Raw genomic sequence first — 14,881 nt, 5'->3', positions numbered from 1 at the left:
CACCTGTGAAACGTATATCGGTTTCAAGGTATTAGCTGTGTGATACTTACTGTACGGCACGCCTCAGATTATGAACCAATGCCTTTTAGCCAACATACTGCACCTGAGAGCTTCTAGTGTTTTCGTCATCCAGAGTCATGGACGACTGATATCAGTAAATATGACCCATGCCACTACCAGCGGAAACCACGCCACTACCTCTAGGGGCGGGGCCACTTCGAAGCTCGCTTAAATCGCAGTACCACAAATGGCTCGCTCTGCAATGCACCAGCTTCCCAGCACATACATACCCCGCGCTTAAGGCACAACCGGATAACGTTTTCCTCGGTCGTCAGAACAGCAGAAGAATTATCGGTCGCGACATTTTAAGCTCCAGGCTGCAGGAACGGCGATAGGAGCCGCTTAATCCAAATAAATTCTCGCTCGCGGATGCCGCCCTGAAAGCAGCAAGCGATTGAAACTGCGCTCTTGATGCTCCTGCTTCTAACACAGGCCACCTTCTTTTTTCCCCCTCAGGACCATGCTGCCTACAAAAAGAAATACCACCAGATTCAGCCTAATTAACAGGCGCTGTCTGCCGCGCTGCAAGACACGCTACACTGAGCCGGTCCGTTCGAAGAGTGCCGAGCGGCTAATCCCCTGCTGTGCGTCGACTTCCTTCTCCTATCGCAAAAGATTGAGCCATTCCAGGGGATATGGCAGGGTTAGGAGATCACCTGGGATTAGTTCTGCAGTCAGACGCGTGGCTTTTGCTGCTACGCGGTCTTTCCAAGTGAGCTTAGTTGCGGAAACCTAAAATTACTACTTCTTCGCTCAGGTTTCACCATCGCGTAAAGGTGTATCCGCACTGCGAAAAAGCTCTGAGCTATAGCCTCTCTCAGTTGCGGAATGTAGAATGTATGACGCGTTGCCAAAGCGCAGAACGCCCAGCTAGAACACCTCAAAGTACGCCCCTACTAAAGCACGCTTCGTACGCTCCGACTTTTGTCCGTGCAGAAAATGAGTGGTTAATATCAGCGCTAGCGAAAACGCGTACAAAAAAAGAGCGCGGCAGCACTGGCTCCCAAAGAATTAAGGATAGTTAAGTTCAGAGCGTTTATGGTACCTTTAAAAAAAGTTCGGTAGCATTAAGCTTCCAAAATTTGGTCACATGGTCAAGTTATTGAAAAATAAATAAATTTTAATACCCATGAGCCCTGCAGCGCGCTAATATCTGGCCTCACGAAAATTGAAGGAAAGTTGTGAAAATGACATGTGTATCTGCTGTTAGTGCCGTGATGCAATTACAAGATTTCAATTCCTGTCGTTACTTTCAAAACAAAATAAGTATACTTTAAAAGTTCCAGCAGTACCGTCAGCTTTAGCTGAAAAATTTATTTCTCCCACACTTTTCATCGCTCTTGTGGCGTATTCCTCCCAATCGCATTTGTAGGAACCAAGACGTTCTGAAGATGCCCCCAAACCGCAGGAAAAACCATTAGTGTAAATAAAGTTTTCCCTTCCTTAGGAATAATTAGGTATTGAATTTATTCGTACTTTATGCTATATTAATAAGAAAAGAATTGTAAAAAGAAAACTGTTCGCTAAATAAATGTGGAGAGGTAGAATATTTTTTCATTCGCATTTCTTTGTTTGATTTTTTATTTCTTGTCCGACAGAAACCTGCTTGATGCCCTCCTTTTATCGTGCCTGTTTGAAAACAGCCCATACCTCAAATCGCTGAGCGTGTGTCACCAGCTTCCAGGCGAATCAAGGGGCTCCATGATTCTAGGCTCGCCAAGGAGACTATTTCCTTACGACAAGCGTCAACAAAATTCAATTGAAGTAGTTATGACACGCTTGACCGGTGACGAGCTATGACAAAAATTTTTAGGATTTCGAGGATTTCCTTTGAACATGTGCCCTAAACTGGAGATTATAGAAGAGGAGTAGAGACGGTAGCGGAATAAAAAATCTATCTTTACTGCGCCTGATTTTAAGTTACCCTAAGCAGTACCCTGCAACTTTTCATGTTAACAGTCCTTAACTGAGGAAAAACTCGCTAGTAGTGTGTGCTTAGGCGGTGGATTAAAAAGCTAGAACAGGCATTCGGTCTTATTTTTCTTTCAGTTTGTCGTTGCCGATTAAGGCTAATGAAGTTTACGTACATTCATTTGCTCCTTTTATATTAACTTTTTTTTACTCCACCGCTTTGCCACTGACTTGGGCAGACGATGCAGTCACTCTTTGCCATCCGTGGCGCCAATAAAGTCTTGGTAAGTTCATACAATACACGGGCTGGATGGGCAAGCCTCCGAACCAGACACCTCGGTGGCACTTTATAGAAGTTTCCATGCAATGCGTGGTTGTTTTACTATGGTGACTACACGATGCACCTGTGCGTGTGTGAATACTACCCTTGTATACAGTTGTGAGTTGTATTTATCTATATAATATTTTTTTTTACTATCCCTCCTCAGATTATTCCCACATACCAAATATCCCCATTATTCTTCCTTTCATTTCTGCCGACTATAGATCAGGAATCCAAGACACAAGCTGCAGCTTCCAAGGTTGCCTAAAACCCCTTTGTAAGGTATCGGTAGCGTTCGCGGGGGTCATCGGAACGCGGCTGGGGCCACTCAAAGCGGAGCGTCTCCTTTCTTGGAACGCGGCCGCTCGCGAACGCGCCGGGAAGTACGGGTGTCCACCCGACACGCGGTACCTGGCACGAATGTCTATTTGTGTTTGTTTTTATTTTGTGGTGGAGAGAGTGCTTTACCTTGTTGAAGCCGGAGGGCTGGCCATGCCCTTGAAGAACCAATCATGTTGAGAGCACAACATGATTGGAAGTTACGAAATGTGGGCCAGGCCTTTAGGGCTTTAAAACCGGGTCCCGGAGCTGGAAGCGGGGTTCTGGGCTAAAGTGAGATGCTACGCATCTTCGGCAACGCCGAGTAGGGGCCTCCCCTAGTATTAGCCAGTTCCGCCTTTTTGTTGTTTTGTATATTTGTGCCGTTAATTTGTCTCTAGTGCCTGAACTTGTGTATCTATTGTAAATTGCTGTATATAAACTGTACATAAGTATTCCCTTTATCCCTGCATCTCTACTCATCGAGAGACCGTCTCTGACGGGGCACGCCTGGTGCGAAGAGCTTCAGTCTTCGAGTTGGAACAAACCGTCTCTGGCGGGGCACCCCTGGTGCAAGGAAAGAAGATAGAGAACCTGTGAAACTTTACTGGCGCAGTCGACGAGGATCCTGCGGCCATCGGTAGACGGCGCAGGAAGAAGATTGAAGACAGGGAGAAAGGCGACGACAGGGCAACAGGTCAGCGTTCGAGGCAGGACCTGTGGAGAGACGCCGGCAAGGATGCAAGGGCCACGGCAGTAGTCCAGCGACGCGGGACTGCATACGGTCCAGAAAAGCAGCGCGTCGATAACTTGACGGTCACCGGCGGCGGACCAGCGGCGTGCGACAGCTCAACGCAGCGTCCGGGGAAAGTGGCGGTGGACTCCGACTCCAAGGAGCGGGCAATGCGGATCGACGCATCGAGACCGTGAGTTTCCTTGGTCGCATTGTTCACGTCCCTGTGTTCGAGCCGGTAGGACAGTTGAGGAGTACAGACGGCGGTATGGAGGGCTATCCATGCCGGCCCTCACTCGATGTGAGGTACCAGGTTGAGTTAGCGAAGGCGGGCTTAGCGGACCTTCAGGCTCAACTCGCGAAAGTGAATGGCGGAAAGGCGGTGCTTCGCGAGGAAGAACCTCAGGATGTAAAGTATGTCTTGAAGGTTATAGAAGCAAGACGCCAGCAGGTAGAGCTCGAGATCTCTAAGATCAAGGAGAGCAGAAGAGCCAGTCAATCAGCCATGGAGAACTGCTCCGAGTCCCGAGATATGAGGCCGCCTGTGCTGGAAGACAAAGACTTATCCTGCTCAAGCACAGGTGGAGGAAAGAGCAGTCAGGTCGCTGTAGGTAATCAGCCGATATGCGCGGACGCCTCTTTGTTGGGAAATGCCGCAGAGAGCGAAAACGAGATTTCTGAAGGAATCACAGCTTCGCCACTGCGGGCGGCTAGCAAAGAAAAAGAGCAGCCCAATTCTGATGGTCTAGGGCCAGTCGAGACCAAATTGTCCGAAACCAAGCAGGAGAGTGATCTAATTCCTGCAGGCTCTATGACTAAGATTGTGACCTCCGACACGGAACTAGTAACCGGTGAAAATCTGGCATTGCTGCAAACACACACTGTATCGGCCATAGGGCATGAAGTGCCCCGTAGCGTTCCTGGTGACAACAGCTCTACATCCGAGGCAGAGAGCGGAGGTGGGCCCGCTGGGCCGACCGGGCAGAGCGCCGCGCAGTTGTCGAACGCACCCGGTGTGTGCCCGGCCAGGTCAGTCGAGGACCCGGAAATGAGTGGCGACTTGCCGCAAGGCAAGCTCGGGTCAAGTGACTGTCAGGGAGCTCATGGAGCCTCGGAGTTAGACGATGCCACGAAGCCGGCAAATGCCTATCAAGGAGGGAACGGCAACATCAGTGTTTGCTCGTGGAGGAACGGGGCAAATGGTTCCAAGCGAGGCGAAGTAGCAGGAGGCAAGGGCGTGGCTTTCAAATTGAAAGTCGCTGCGTGGAGAAGTACGTTCCGTGCTGCAGTATGCCAGATCAAGAGTAGCAAAACCGGCGTCAGTGGTACGGTTAGACAGGGCAGGGGCTATGCTCCTTATGCAGCGCGCGGCTCGTACCGGCGCGCCAGAGAGAGCGGGCCCTCAGGTGCGTCGTGGGGTCAAATATTTGGACTTATCGAGGATCAGGACGTTGTTTTCGATCCTGGAGGGCAGCAATTTTTGAATTCTTGCCCCGCTGTGGCACCGGCCTAATGAGCGTAGTAGCCATTGGGCGTTGATCGTATCGATTGAGACGCGTGGTGGCTCGAAACGCACACAGGGACGCTCGGTGCGACTAAGGAGGCTCACGTGGCCACTTACGGACGTCGTGCGAGTGCTACTGAACGCTCTAGTTGCGACTGTCGGTGTGTGTGTCGAGCAGGACGCGGGTGTGCATGCTGGTGAACTGGGTGCAACGCACCAACTTGGACGCTGTGTTACGGCGCACGGCAGGCATGCCACTGTGTGTATTTAAGTGTCCATTTTGCGTGATGTTGTGTTGGTGCCCGTGTGCATTTTGTTGTTTTTGGTTTTGTTGGTGCAACTGGTCGCAGCGCGACAGCTTGGACTTCGGTGAATGCGCTGGTTTTACAGGTGTGAAACGCGCATTTGAATGTGTACATTTTGTTTATGTTATGTCACCCGAAGGGTAGTTTCGTGTCAGACACCGATCCCTTTTGTTTGTAATTCTAAAAGTGCCATTTGAGCCCTTTGTAGAATCTTGGGAAGGGCGTGTAAGGTATCGGTAGCGTTCGCGGGGGTCATCGGAACGCGGCTGGGGGCACTCAAAGCGGAGCGTCTCCTTTCTTGGAACGCGGCCGCTCGCGAACGCGCCGGGAAGTACGGGTGTCCACCCGACACGCGGTACCTGGCACGAATGTCTATTTGTGTTTGTTTTTATTTTGTGGTGGAGAGAGTGCTTTACCTTGTTGAAGCCGGAGGGCTGGCCATGCCCTTAAAGAACCAATCATGTTGAGAGCACAACATGATTGGAAGTTACGAAATGTGGGCCAGGCCTTTAGGGCTTTAAAACCGGGTCCCGGAGCTGGAAGCGGGGTTCTGGGCTAAGGTGAGATGCTACGCATCTTCGGCAACGCCGAGTAGGGGCCTCCCCTAGTATTAGCCAGTTCCGCCTTTTTGTTGTTTTGTATATTTGTGCCGTTAATTTGTCTCTAGTGCCTGAACTTGTGTATCTATTGTAAATTGCTGTATATAAACTGTACATAAGTATTCCCTTTATCCCTGCATCTCTACTCATCGAGAGACCGTCTCTGACGGGACACGCCTGGTGCGAAGAGCTTCAGTCTTCGAGTTGGAACAAACCGTCTCTGGCGGGGCACCCCTGGTGCAAGGAAAGAAGATAGAGAACCTGTGAAACTTTACTCCTTTTATGTCATTTTCTGCTATATTTTATTAATCAAATGCAATCACTGCGACCAACACTAATGGTTAGATTTTGTGATCGCAAGATATTTCTGAAAGTGCTCACAAGTAAAGAACTTACCCTGACCTCTCGTGTCACCTTTCTTGACTGCACTCTAATATTATGGTTCAATTGTGATTTTTTTTAAATTTTGACGCAATTGATAGATATCCTCCACTGAGTTAAGCCAATAATTTTAAACCTGTCGTCATTTAACACTTTTTTGCCATTGTTTGTTTCCAAGTGTAATAGTTTCATCGGCTAATGGTGCGCCTACCACACAAGGCTCATAACATGGTTTATTGAAACTAAACAGATACATTTATCGATTCCATAAAAACGCTGCCGCAACGACTAGACGTTGAAGTCTAAAATCAAGGTCTGCAACAAAAACACACATACACCTTGGTAAACACAGAGGGCAGTCCTTCGTGACGATGATGACTTAGTAGGCACTTAAGCCCGAAGGTTTGAAAGTTACAGTATTTTCTTCAGTAAACTTTTTTCCACAAAATAAAAATTTTGAGCGCCCTGAACGGCACGTGCGATGAAGGTGCAACTGGAAACAAGGATCCCTCCTTTATGAAACCTCTTCGTTCAGTCCAGATGACTAAGTGGTTATATCAATTTTTGGCTGCTTGTATTTACGTTAAAAAAATCCTGGTATTTCTTCTCACATTCTCATTGGGAGAATGTTCGTTTTTATATTTTCAATAAAGGAAAGTAAAAGGAAGATTATGAAACGAAAGACTTCTATTTTAAATGATACAGTGTATACTAAAAGCTTTTCGAGCTATTTTGTTGACCACTGTCGCTAAGCGCCAGAAAGAAACTGGACATGATGGAACGCTATAGCGCATGCACAAACATTTGACGCTGGTACCGGTTATTGCGACCGATTATTACTTGTTCTCCAAACAGAGCAGTTGAGTGAAACAACGGCGGGTCTTTTCCCTTAAGGCTCTTGGCAGCGGCCAGATGGATATCAAGTAATTTAGGATTATTATTCTCCGTCGACCTCACTGCACATCCGTCACCCAAGTAGATGTGTCAATATTACCGAGTAAGTAATGTGATCGCGAAAGCGAGGAATTGCGATAGTGTTTTTTATGGCCACTACATGAGAGTAAAACAAGCATCGACCTAGCACACAGTAACATCTAACGACGTGAGAAGAGACGATTTTTTGTGCTACATTTTCTCTAGTATGCGCTTCCTGCGTGTAGTATAATTAAAACAAACATGCTTGTGAAAACTCGCCGATAACTTAAGGTAAAATAGTCAACTAAAAAAACCTGCGTTACAAAAGCTTCTGTTTCTTTTAAGTTGCATAGCTTATTACCGTTTCTCAGCTTGACCACTTCTCGGGTCACACTCAGTTCATCAATTAGTGCCAGCTGCGCAGTAGGTGCCCTTGACCTGCCGGTAACAAAAGACTGGACTGAAAAGGGGCCGCGGGGAATGCGTTTTCCTAAGCGCCAGGTCGTTTGCGTTGTTCGGTAGTCACACGCGGCTGGCACAAAGTGTCTGAAGGTCTGCCGCCCGCTCGCTCGATCCCCCGAATGAGCAATTAATCGAGGGTAGCGCGGTGACCCAAGCACCTAAAACACTCGTAATACACAGCTGGCCGTCGTCCATCCCTTCAGTGAGCGTTGCGTTCCCTCTTCTTAGAGGCCTCGACTCGTAGGCACTTCCTCGATGAGCTTGAGGGGTTTTACACAATCTTCGTCATTCATAGCCGGGATTGTAGTTTCACTCAGCTTTTAAGCAAGCTTTCCGGTGGAACCAAAAATTTTATTCTTAAAAGTATTCAAGGGCATGTGCGCTAAAACGTCAGCAGCTGAAAGTTCTGACTTTCACCTTAATCTTTGTAAAAATGCATTTCTCCGCTCCTGCTATAGTGTATTTCTGTTAGCCGAAATGAAGCTGTTGGGCCGGAATAGAAGTAATTTCGTGGTCACGAGTAGAGAGAGAGAGAGAAAAACGTTTAATGCATAAAATGGCTTGGTGGGCAGGAGCCCTTTTGCAGCCGCTCTTGCCCGATTCACCAGGGACAGCTGGTCTTCTGAATGTCAACTGTACAGCGCCGTCTTCCAGTCCTCAGTTGCAGGGTTATTGATTCTTAGCATAGCTAGGTTTTTCTGGCATGCCCTTACCATATGGTATACATCAGCCACTTCACCGCAGAAGGCGCAATGAGCATCGTGCAAATTTGAAAACATATTGCTCACGATTATTAAGCGATAGCGGTGGGCAGGATTGATTGCTTTTAAAGAGGAAACATATATTCAGCCTACATTTTGCCGTGAGTGGCATGAAGAGCACTAAAAAGACGTCCGAGTAGACCGAGACGTTTCCGTCATCAAAGGACACGGTGCAGTTTACTGTTGGCCGATGTAACACGCGGTCATCGCAGAAAAACACCGCGTGCTCTAAGCTACCCGTTCAGTAAAGAACGAAGACATTTACTCTGCTTTGTCCTTCTCGGCTGGTGACGCAACAGGTAGGCTTCACAAGCTTGCTTGGGGCCGACGCTTGATATTTAAATCCTGACTCAAGGTTGCCCTGGCCAGTAACGCTATGCAGGATAGCCCGAGTTTGGAAAACTCGGGATGTTCCCATGCTCTGGCGGCTCCCTCAGGTGAATGGAGACCTTAGACCCATGCCTCTAGCTTCATGTGCGAGCAAGCTCATCGCGCATGTTGTCATAAACCGTCTCATCCGACATATGAAAGAGAACAGTCTCCACCATCATGCCATGCATGGCTTCAGACCCAACCTTTTAACGGAAGATAGCACGCTACATATAAACGAAGACATCATTGATTTTTCGACCGCTCACCTCACGAAAGCACTTCATGCCCTACATTTTATCAAAACGTTTGCCAGTGTGCAACATTCTGCCATTTTGCAAGCATTGAGCTCACTGAACCCTGCTAGGATAGTCTTATGCCTATCAGACAGCGTTATTCATGGGTAGGACAACGGAGTTCCAAATCGGAGTAGTCACCTCTCCAACCTTCCCATTACGCAACCGAGGCAATAAACGTAGAATACGTGTTCTCGGGTTCTAAATGAAGCATACGAACTTGTGTCAAACAAATGGTTCACAGAACAAGGAATGATGTTGTGAAGAGTGCTGTACGACCGACTCGGCAAATTACACTCATCTGTGTGCCTGCGCACTGCGGACGCCTGAGGATTACGGCCGCGCACAACCACGCCCGAGTACTAGCAAACCGGGGAGGGGGCGGCTGCCTCTCATTCCGCCGGGCGAGGGAACGCATAATGACACCACGAATTTACGCTCCATTACCGGGGTTCACAACTCACTTAATCCCCTCCCCGTAAAGCACTAAATAATGCCGAGCAAGTCATTCGGCTACGGATTCAGACACTTTTCCGTAGCACCTCCTGTGTACCGTCATGCACCTGCGGGACTCTTACACAGCCTGCAAATTATGCAAACAACCTAAGGCGGATGTCAGTAGCATACTTTACACTTGCACTAAAAGTCCACCCCCTTTTCTGAGACTCGACGACCAGAAGAGATGGGAGGCCGTGATGCACAGCTCACAGTCGAAGGTTCACCTCCGGGTGGTGACCTGAGCATCAGAGGTCGCCAGAGCCCTCAGAATTCTGACTGTCTGGCGCAGCCACGAGGGCCCACCTTTCTCCTTCAACTCCCATTATCCCTATCCACACGCTAACTTCCTCTTAACGTTGCTTAATGAACGTTTCTCTACCACTACAAATATTGGTATCAAGATGTAAAATTCATTCCTCAGCACCCTCCAGTTTTATTGTGTTATAGCCAGTCACTCTGAGTTTATCATCGCTTGAGTGTGTTTTGCGGGCGGTCGACAAAAACGAATCACGTGATCACAGCGTTGGTTTCTTCTTTCATTTGTATAAGGTTGCACTGAGCTCATTCCCTGTGCCAATAAGTTACGGAGATAACAGTTTAGAGAATATTTATTACGTACTTTATGGTACTTTTATGCTACTTCATAAACATTTTATACAGTGCAATATACTCCCTGAATGTGCTTACAATAATTTGTAATTCATTATGCTGTCCCTTCAGCAACAAGGAGACCCTACACTAACGTAATCAAGTGTGGTGACCATGACTTTCCGCGAAAATTCCACGGAATATGTTGACACCTCTTGTCACTTGACCTGGCATACGGCGCATGTGATTTTAATGCAGTGGTGCTTCAGCATGTTAGCTTTGCGCTGTCTTGAGTAAAGTAATGTGACGTAGCGCCTACGGACGCGGTGGAAGAGATGCGAAAAGACACACGAGGTCTGTTAGAAAAGTATCCGACTTTATTTTTTTTTTGCAAACTCCTGATGGATATGAAACAAGCGCGCTTGCACCAGCCGACATTGAACCTTCGTGCGCATGTACGAATATTTCCCGGCCTGCCGATAGCGTCAGTCGCCGAGGCGCAGCGTTTGAGTGAGGCAGTGCGCAGTGCTCTCGTCGGTTTTTTATTACAAGGAAAATGGCGGAGCGACAGTAGCAGTGCTACTGCATCAAATTTTGCCAGAAACGGGACGACAACCAAGTGGAAACTGTTCGGAATATTCAGTGCGGCTTTCGGTGAAGATGCTATGAGCAGCACACAAATTAAACAGTGGTACAATTGGTTTAAAGATGGCCGCACATCGGCAGAGAGCGAGCCACGCTCCGGTCCGCCATCAACATGCCGAAATGACCAGGTCATTGCCGAAGTGAACGTTGTGGTGATGCGGGACCGTCGTGTGACTATCCGAGAAATTGTGGAAGAGGTGGACATCAGCAATTTTTCTGCACATTCCATTATCCCCGAAGATTTGGCCATGGAGAAAGTTGCGGCGAAATTCGTGCCGAAGCTGCTCACGGCGGAGCAAAAGCAGCTTCGTGTTGAAGTCTCGCAGGGCATGCTAGATTCCACAAACAGTGACCCCGACTTCATAAACACCATAATCACCTGTGACGAGTCTTGGGTGTACGGGTACGACCCGGAAACCAAATCCCAGTCGTCACAGTGGAAGCATTTCATGTCACCGAGACCAAAGAAGGCCTGCGAAGTGCGCAGCAAAGTCAAAGTGATGCTGACAGCTTTCTTTGACTCCCTCTATGTGGCACACCACGAGTACGCACCCTACAGGGTCAAACAATGACCAAAGAGTACTATAGGGACGTCCTCCGTCACCTACGTGGTGCTGTGCGGCGCAAGAGACAGGAGTTGAGGTCAACAAGAAATTGGCGCATCCATCACGACAATGCTCCTGCACATTCCTCGCACTTGATTCAGACTTTTTTGGCGAAAAACCAGACTCTTGTAGTTCAACAGACTCCTTACTCTCCTGATATGGCCCCCTGCGACTTCTGGCTGTTTCGCAAAGTCAAGAGGACATTCAAAGGAGCGCGATTTCGGACAAGAGAGGACATTATGGCTGCAACGACAGCTGAGCTAAACTCCATTCTGAAAGAGGCCTTTTCGGAATACTTCAAACAATGGCAGCACCGCTGGGAGAAGTGTGTGGAGTCCCAAGGAGACTACTTTGAAGGTTATTAGGTTTCCAACGCTCCAGTCATGCCAGTTTTTTTTCTTCGGCCAAAGGTCGGATACTTTTCTAACAGACCTCGTATGTTTCTCAGTGCTGCAGTTTCTATCCTTTTAGCAATACGTAAATTCGTTCGTTTTTTTTTTTAATCAATGCCTGCTTTTGCACGTTGCATGAGTGCGAAATGAATATATCGATGGAAAATCGACGACCGCCACCATGAAGCAGGCATGCGTGTATTAATTTCATCATTCAGATTCGATGTCACAAAACGGCCGTTAGCCTGTGGCAATCCGGCTTACAATTATACTGCGCTTTGCACTTCTACGGCAAGATCTGTAGCTTAGGTCGCATAAACTTGAATTAGGCTGCGGCCAGAAAAAATACGGTTAAGGAAGAGTAGGTATAGCCTCACTAGTGCCCACTTTGTAAAATGGCATTGGCAGCAGTTATGGGCCAGAGCTAGCTCACCTTTCTATGTTTTTATCATATTTCAGCTGTCCCACAGACCAGTGTTTCAACACTGCGCAAGACAGCCACTCTTCGAATCATATGCAATTAGAGCAATTCATCTCAAGTCAAACCATATAGAATGAAATCTTAGCTGTTTTCAAGATGCCTACCCTCAGGTAACCTTTTCTTGGGTCACAAAATTTATTTCACAAGCCAACTCTGAGTAAGCATACAAATTAATAGCAAAATAAAGGACTTTCAGAGCAAAGCTAGCAATGTAAGCTATGCTAAATAAGTCTCTCTATAATTTAATTATGCCTATACTCGCACTTCACATATCAAATGTTTCCACTGATAAAGATGAACAACTCGAAACTTTATTTGGCGGTGAATGGCGTATGTGCCTATATTCTGAAGTGTTTGATAATTGCGGGAAATTGCGTTTTTTAGATTCCGTGTCTATGCATCTCTGCAACACTTAAGCCTGTGCACGTACGTGGAGTCTCCTGACTGATGCGAGATAATCAATTTGATTGCTTGATTATGCCTGGGTTACACGGAAGGAACCTTCATTCTAATGTTTTTTTTTTCCGTCGACACATCCCAAGATGTGTGTAATGCCGGCGTGAGTGAGGAAAGGTTTCTTGATACAAGCGCAGTCGGCCACAGTCTTGGGTAAAGAGAACCACCACTTCTGCACACCACGTCGGAGACGTTTTTGATACCCCGGATCACAATGGTCGCGTTACGTCCAATGTATCGGTAGGCTTCCAGTCTTGTAGATTCGAAGGACACAGAGGACTTCCTCTTCGAATGTGACCAATTGAGCCACATCGCGAAGTGTCCGCAGAAGTGGGTCGTCGCCTAGCTCCTCGCGCAGCCAGCGCCCCGACGTTTTCGACAAGCGAAAATGACGCCGGAACTCCTTGTCAGTTATGTCGCCCAAAGACTCTTTGTCCCAGTTTTATGCGCTAGTTTTTTAATTAACAATGACGCACCAACTAGCCCAGCTTTCCGCCTTGATTGCAAAGACTCCGGTCCGCCATATTGACATTGAATAGGTTGGGGCAACCGAAAAGGAAATAAAAATAATAGGCCCCTGCCTGCACCGTTTACACACAACAGGCTTAACCCAATTGGAAAATAAAAGAGGATGCCCGTAGGCAAGTTGTAATTTGACCACCCGTGGGTGGAAAAATAAAATATTAGGGATAATGCTACATTAGCGACCCACAGCCGAGAGAGCGGGCCCGGGGAGGCTCCCCTGACCTCCCCTGGGAAGTAGCGGAAAGGGAAATGGGACGTGGGAAGGGAATGGGGACAGCGAGATTTTTGCTCTGATCCTTCAATTATCTCGACTCCATTACTGGCCCGCCTGGCCAGGGCAGGGAGAGCATCGAGATTGCCCAATGGTGCGGCCCCACTCACGGGATGCCCGACCACCCACCATACGCAACGGGCTCCGACCGTCGGAGACAGGAAAACCTAACACGGGGTCAGTAGCTACCTGGGGCTCCTCATCGCTCACTAGAAGGCTTTTCCCACCTGCCGGCTACTAGCCGTTGAAGGTTTTTCGCGGTTTTTCGGACACCGGAAGTATGTGTGATTGTCCACGCCAGTGGACGCCCAGTTCGTCAACGGCCTCGCGGCCTCAGAACCGGTCAGACAGTTGCCGCCGCTCGAAGTGGTGGCCCAAGCTACTGCCGTTGCAGCTGCCGCAGCGACCATCCCGAGTTGATTTAGAAGGCTTTCGCCAATCACGTGTTTCGCCGGAGCACGCCTGTCCATCAAAACCATATTTCACACCCCAGGCGTGGCGTGTAATTTTTAAGAGTGCACACGTTACGGTTGGGCCACGCCTAGCGAGCTCGCCAGCTCCAGCAAAGCGGGACTGAGAGACACCAACATTTTTGACCGTCTAAATATAATGAATGCAACAGACGGCATCACTGGTGAATTTAAGCATCACTGTCTAGAACACATAACATGTTTGTTCTGTTTGTTTTCTTATCACGGAATACGATGGCATAGAAACACTATAGCATGTATTCTAATCAAGTACCACGGAGCAAAAATTCGCAGGGTTTCAACTAAGGTTGAGCCATGTTAGACATGAGAAACCATGATTTGACTTGGTTTGGTTTGGCATCAGCCCATACTTGCAATCGTTGCTCACGTTATACAGTAGTGTCATCTGTTCACGTCGCGAAGCTTGATATATTTTGCACACCTTAACGTTGAATACGTCTATCATGTGGAAACCAAGCAGCAATGTCGGATGCATGGCTTCGCTTAACATGTCCAGGCCTCTCAGATGCCGCCATCAATTACTTACGTGGTACGAGTAGCCGAACGTATTTTGCACAAACTCTCTTTGAAACTTGACGGCAGGAGACGCGGCAATGGCCAACCGAATTTCAAAGTTTGCTGCGCCTTCATTCAGTTCGGCAGTGAGAAGTTGGTGGCACTCTTTGCGCCGAAATTCTTGCCTTGCGGGTTTTCAATTCCGCTGTTCCTCGAGACAAACGGCTCGCTGTTCTGGTGTTTCTGCCGATAATGCGGCCTGACGCTCCCGTCACTTATTCGCAAGTTATTCATTTGCGTATAGCCACGTCCTCGGGATCTGTAGGCTCACGTTGACGCCGTCTTCTTTCTCGGTCTGCATCAATACGGCGAAGTCAGTGGAACTCCTCCTCCCATATGTTAGACGGACTCGGCTCGCTTTCCATCATGGCGTGCTTTGCTTATCTTGATCTTGTTTGTTAACTCCGAAGATGAAAGGTTATGAAGATGGCTTTGTGC

At 48.1% G+C, this 14,881-nt stretch overlaps 1 protein-coding gene across 1 annotated transcript in view; it reads left to right on the top strand.

Moving 5' to 3' along the window:
• LOC149339226 (glycine receptor subunit alpha-2-like) overlaps nucleotides 1-14,881 on the top strand; it is a 144,677-nt gene that overhangs the window by 64,877 nt on the left and 64,919 nt on the right. The window lies entirely within an intron of this gene.

Source organism: Amblyomma mixtum, chromosome 6, assembly GCF_055824585.1.
Source record: "Amblyomma mixtum isolate Tamu chromosome 6, ASM5582458v1, whole genome shotgun sequence".
NCBI classification, from domain to species: Eukaryota; Metazoa; Arthropoda; class Arachnida; order Ixodida; family Ixodidae; genus Amblyomma; species Amblyomma mixtum.
This window is presented reverse-complemented; position numbering and strand designations above follow the sequence as displayed.